Genomic DNA, 6,629 nt, shown 5'->3' with positions numbered 1-6,629 from the left:
TGGCTTTATACTATATGTACCCATGTTTATTCCATCTCATCAGGTACGCTTAGAGTTTTAATGGCTGCAAAGTAGTCAGATCTATAGTAAGCAATCAGACATGTGGGTTGAGGTATTTTTGTGCTGGTTTCAGCTTTTTAGATGGCTATAAATGAGATCTGAGCAAGCCAAGTGCATTTACTTCAGTGCTCCTTTAAGCCCCAGCAATGAATCTGCCATAAGCCAAAGTGTTATGATATTCACATCAGCTGCAGAATGTATGCGAGAAAAGCATGAGTCTCAACAAAAAGATCTTTCACAGTCTTAACAAAGACATCATGAATCAGGACTGAAATAAGACTGTAATTGTGCTTTTTTCTGAAATGCTCGGAAGTACAATGGCCTCATCAGAAAGTGAAATCCCATTTGCATTTAGATAAAGACTTATTAGGAATCGACAAGAGGCAAAAAAGAAGACACTGAAAGTCTTCTGCCATAACCCGGCTTTCTGCATAGTTGTGACAATTTACATTTCTTATCAAGGCGTTTGCCCGCTGAAATAAGGGTTGACAGCAGCCAATTAACCCAAATAATCACAAAGCCACATGGGGTATATTCTTCACAAGCCAGGGATAATGTTTCTGAGTGTCTATGACATTTCATTTTTTTCTGGTCTATCTTCATGCATATTTATAATGACTGACTGCTCAAGCAAACATCATGGGATAGTCCCCTGCATTTCTTACAGCACAATTGTATTATCTACAGATACAGCACATTAATTACTGGCAAAGTAAAAAAAAAACTGATAGTAAAAAAATGCGTAATTCATAAGACCTCTTTCACACCAAGACGTTGCGTTTTAGGGGACGTTATCGCATAACGTGCCCCTAACGCAACGCATGGTGGTGTTGAAGTTGGACGTCAGATTGACAATTGTATTATCTACAGATACAGCACATTAATTACTGGCAAAGTAAAAAAAAAACTGGTGCGCTGTTTTCATTTTATCTATACTGATAGAACAGCAGCTCCAGGATAGTGATGGGAAGTTGGGATCTTTTCAAGAATTTGGATGATTCGAATCGGATCATTGAAAAGATCCGGATATTTGAACCAAATCATTTGAATCATTTTACTAGGGAAGCAGACTGGATGAAATGACTAGCAGGACAGGACTTTCCCTGCACTGTACATTCTGCATGTTCCTGTTTCTTCCAGACAGACATCCACTGTGAACCGAATCGTTCTTTGTGATGATCCGGATGATTTGACTCACCAAAAAAATCTGGATCAAATGAACGATTCATTCATGATCCAGACAACACTATGAGTCCAGGTTACGTCACCACAGTGCAGTGAATATTAATTAACCATGTGGCTAGTTACTGAGCATGTGCAAGCAGTCTAACGCAGCTAAAGCCCAGTATAACGCACAGCATGCTGCATTTTCCCAGAGCATGCAGCGCTACAATGTAATGCAACGTGGGCACTGTGAACAGCCCATTGATTTTTCATTACTGTGCGGTGGGCTGCGTTACAGGCTGCTCTAACGTGTAACGTGTGCCTGTAATGTCCCACTGTGAAAGCAGCCTAAAAGTAGATATTTACCTGGGTTTGCGCTTTGTTTCTGATTGCAGTGTTTGCCAGAAAAACTCAAAATCCAAATCAGATCAGATAAAAGGCGGGGAAACACCTTTTTCGCCTCTGCCATAAGACTTTTGCACTCGGTTCATGATGTTGCACTGTTCAATGTTTACATCTTGCTACAGAATTTTGTTCTATTACTGTTATATCATCTGTAACCTGTTGATGACTCTGATAATCTGCGTTGTATTATTTCCACTGTGCCCTGCTATTGCCTAATCCAATTGCGGGCATGACCCAGTCATGCTAGAAAAATGAAAAACAATTCTGATTCTGAATTCTGATTCAGACTGAGGCCTGGGACCCACAAAGGTTGCTTTGTGGCAATCACGAAGTGCCCATGATCATCTGCCAAATCATGGAAGTGCTACGATATTACCCTGATTTTAAGAGCGATCACAATTTGGCTACTTTGGCCACTGATGCGATCATTTTATTTGGAAATAAAGGTGCATTTTTTTCAGTTTTGCATCCATCCCTAATAACTAGGGATGATCGGAACCAGTAAATTCCGATTTGCCGGAAATCACGGATTCCGTCAATGATAAATTCCGTTGCTATGAAGATTCCGCCGGATTTGTATGAAATTCAGCGAAATTCCTCTCTCTCTCTCTCTCTCTCTCTCTCTCTCTCTCCTCCTCCTCCATCCATCCTCTTGTATTATCCATCATCTTGTAGGGAATTGCAGTTTTCAAAACAGCTTACATACCATGGCTGGGATTTGAACCCAGGTCTCAATGTGTAGTAGGTATCTGTCTTACCCCCTAGACCACCAACCACACTACATGCTAAAGCTGGCCTAGCATGTACCATTATGATCAATCCAGTAGAAAAAGTAGCATGATTAAGGATTTGTACTTTTTCAAAAGCCAGCTTACATACCTTGGCCGGGATTTGAACCCAGGTCTCAGTGTGTAGTAGGTATCTGACTTACCTCCTAGACCACCAACCACACTACATGCTAAAGCCAGCCTAACATGTACCATTATGATCAATACAATAGAAAAAGTAGCAAATCCCGGCCAAGGTATGTAAGCTGGCTTTTGAAAAAGTACAAATCCTTAATCATGCTACTTTTTCTATTGGTTTGATCATAATGGTACATGCTAGGCTGGCTTTAGCATGTAGTGTGGTTAGTGGTCTAGGGGGTAAGTCAGATACCTACTACACACTGAGACCTGGGTTCAAATCCCAGCCATGGTATGTAAGCTGTTTTGAAAACTGCAATTCCCTACAAGATGTTGGATGATACAAGAGGATGGATGGATGGGGAGAGAGAGAGAGAGAGAGAGAGAGAGAGAGAGAGAGAGAGAGAGAGAGAGACTGTGTGCTTGTACTGATGATGCCATTAATACAAGCGCGCAGTACAGGAAGCGTATGGAGATGCCGGGTGTCTTCAGTTCTCGCGGCGGCATGGATCTGGTAAGCCGCTGATGCTGCAGACACTGAGGGGGGAAATACATACAATAAGGATATCGGAGACACGCTGGGATATTGGAGACACGCAGAGGGGACCGGGGGAGTCTAGTGTTGGGCGAACACCTAGATGTTCGGGTTCGGGCCGAACAGGCCGAACATGGCCGCGATGTTCGGGTGTTCGAGCCGAACTCCGAACATAATGGAAGTCAATGGGAACCCGAACTTTTGTGCTTTGTAAAGCCTCCTTACATGCTACATACCCCAAATTTACAGGGTATGTGCACCTTGGGAGTGGGTACAAGAGGAAAAAAAATTTAGCAAAAAGAGCTTATAGTTTTTGAGAAAATCGATTTTAAAGTTTCAAAGGGAAAACTGTCTTTTAAATGCGGGAAATGTCTGTTTTCTTTGCACAGGTAACATGCTTTTTGTCGGCATGCAGTCATAAATGTAATACATATAAGAGGTTCCAGGAAAAGGGACCGGTAACGCTAACCCAGCAGCAGCACACGTGATGGAACAGGAGGAGGGTGGCGCAGGAGGAGAAGGCCACGCTTTGAGACACAACAACCCAGGCCTTGCATGAGGACAAGAAGCGTGCGGATAGCAATTTGCGTTTTGTCGCCATGCAGTCATAAATTTAATACAGATGAGAGGTTCAATAAACAGGGACCGGAAACGCTAACCCATCACAGATGTTCATTGTTCATGTTACTTGGTTGGGGTCCGGGAGTGTTGCGTAGTCGTTTCCAATCCAGGATTGATTCATTTTAATTTGAGTCAGACGGTCTGCATTTTCTGTGGAGAGGCGGATACGCCGATCTGTGACGATGCCTCCGGCAGCACTAAAACAGCGTTCCGACATAACGCTGGCTGCCAGGCAAGCCAGCACCTCTATTGCGTACATTGCCAGTTTGTGCCAGGTGTCTAGCTTCGATACCCAATAGTTGAAGGGTGCAGATGGATTGTTCAACACAGCTATGCCATCTGACATGTAGTCCTTGACCATCTTCTCCAGGCGATCGGTGTTGGAGGTGGATCTGCACGCTTGCTGTTCTGTGTGCTGCTGCATGGGTGTCAGAAAATTTTCCCACTCCAAGGACACTGCCGATACCATTCCCTTTTGGGCACTAGCTGCGGCTTGTGTTGTTTGCTGCCCTCCTGGTCGTCCTGGGTTTGCGGAAATCAGTCTGTCGGCGTACAACTGGCTAGAGGAGGGGGAGGATGTCAATCTCCTCTTTAAAGTCTCCACAAGGGCCTGCTGGTATTCTTCCATTTTGACCTGTCGGACTCTTTCTTCAAGCAGTTTTGGAACATTGTGTTTGTACCGTGGATCCAGAAGGGTATAAACCCAGTAATTGGTGTTGTCCAGAATGCGCACAATGCGTGGGTCGCGTTCAATGCAGTCCTAGGCCGAAGAGGTCATAGCCTAGGGTCACAAAAACCTGTTTATTTGGGCTATTTCAATGGTAGTGATGGTGACGTACATAAATCTCAGCCATGGCCGTTAGCAACGTCTGAATTTCACGAAATGTCTCATGCAGGTAGAAGACATATTGTTAGACTTGGATTCCAAAGATGGGGTCCCTACATCTCTGCAAACCAGAGTTACAGGGGTCCAAAATTGGTAAAATACCCCATAGACTTTCATTGCCTCCCTATTCACTTTCTAAAATCTCACATCTTTTCAAAGGGCAATGGCTCAGCAGTACCAAATTTTCTAGCATTGTAGGGACCCTTAGGGGGAACATGACTGGTGAGTTTCGGGCCCCTAGGCCAAAGAGGTCATAGCCTAGGGTCACAAAAACCTGTTTATTTGGGCTATTTCAATGGTAGTGATGGTGACGTACATAAATCTCAGCTATGGCCGTTAGCAACGTCTGAATTTCACGAAATGTCTCATGCAGGTAGAAGACATATTGTTAGACTTGGATTCCAAAGATGGGGTCCCTACATCTCTGCAAACCAGAGTTACAGGGGTCCAAAATTGGTAAAATCCCCCATAGACTTTCATTGCCTCCCTATTTCACTTTCCAAAATCTCACATCTTTTCAAAGGGCAATGGCTCAGCAGTACCAAATTTTCTAGCATTGTAGGGACCCTTAGGGGGAACATGACTGGTGAGTTTCGGGCCCCTAGGCCAAAGAGGTCATAGCCTAGGGTCACAAAAACCTGTTTATTTGGGCTATTTCAATGGTAGTGATGGTGACGTACATAAATCTCAGCTATGGCCGTTAGCAACATCTGAATTTCACGAAATGTCTCATGCAGGTAGAAGACATATTGTTAGACTTGGATTCCAAAGATGGGGTCCCTACATCTCTGCAAACCAGAGTTACAGGGGTCCAAAATTGGTAAAATCCCCCATAGACTTTCATTGCCTCCCTATTTCACTTTCCAAAATCTCACATCTTTTCAAAGGGCAATGGCTCAGCAGTACCAAATTTTCTAGCATTGTAGGGACCCTTAGGGGGAACATGACTGGTGAGTTTCGGGCCCCTAGGCCGAAGAGGTCATAGCCTAGGGTCACAAAAACCTGTTTATTTGGGCTATTTCAATGGTAGTGATGGTGACGTACATAAATCTCAGCTATGGCCGTTAGCAACGTCTGAATTTCACGAAATGTCTCATGCAGGTAGAAGACATATTGTTAGACTTGGATTCCAAAGATGGGGTCCCTACATCTCTGCAAACCAGAGTTACAGGGGTCCAAAATTGGTAAAATCCCCCATAGGCTTTCATTGGGCCTACTATTTACCGTTCCAAAATCTCTCACCATTTCAAAGGGCAATGGCTCAGCAGTGGCAAAACTCACCAGTCATGATCCCCCTAAGGGTCCCTACAATGCTAGAAAATTTGGTACTGCTGAGCCATTGCCCTTTGAAAAGATGTGAGATTTTGGAAAGTGAAATAGGGAGGCAATGAAAGTCTATGGGGGATTTTACCAATTTTGGACCCCTGTAACTCTGGTTTGCAGAGATGTAGGGACCCCATCTTTTGGAATCCAAGTCTAACAATATGTCTTCTACCTGCATGAGACATTTCGTGAAATTCAGACATTGCTAACGGCCATAGCTGAGATTTATGTACGTCACCATCACTACCATTGCGCAAAAAAAGTGGAATCAGCGCATCACCAGGCCGCCTCTGAATGGCCTCAGCTCAGAGATGCGCTGAGCCCCCCCAGAAACTGCAAACGCACCTTGAACCCAAACATAGGCTCTGCATATACACCAAAGGAAAACTATTAAGTGGGAGCAGCTGACCAGAAATAAATCAATCAAACATAGCAAAGAAATGAACAGCGCTACTTAAAAACAGATGAGTGCTTACCTGCAAAAAAGTGCACACCCCACTCATGGGATTCAAATACACAATGAGCATACACATGACCTGTCTACCACTTGGAGGATGTTAGTTTCACTAACAATTTGCAATTTGTTAGGTACTTGTCCCTCCCACTGTCGAAGAAGTCTTTCCTCCATGGGAGGGGACCTAACACTAACTAAATTCTACCTATGCATATGCATAGCCTGGGCGCGCTACCAGTAAAATTGAGAATTGCGCAAAAAAAGTGGAATCAGCGC

General features: G+C 44.0%; 1 protein-coding gene across 2 annotated transcripts in view; it reads right to left on the bottom strand.

The window, feature by feature from the left end:
• The window catches only part of LYRM9 (LYR motif containing 9), a 251,078-nt gene that overhangs the window by 134,519 nt on the left and 109,930 nt on the right, over positions 1-6,629 (bottom strand). The gene's annotated exons all lie outside the window — the stretch shown is intronic.

Source organism: Hyperolius riggenbachi, chromosome 2 (genome assembly GCF_040937935.1).
Source record: "Hyperolius riggenbachi isolate aHypRig1 chromosome 2, aHypRig1.pri, whole genome shotgun sequence".
NCBI classification, from domain to species: domain Eukaryota; kingdom Metazoa; phylum Chordata; class Amphibia; order Anura; family Hyperoliidae; genus Hyperolius; species Hyperolius riggenbachi.
This window is presented reverse-complemented; position numbering and strand designations above follow the sequence as displayed.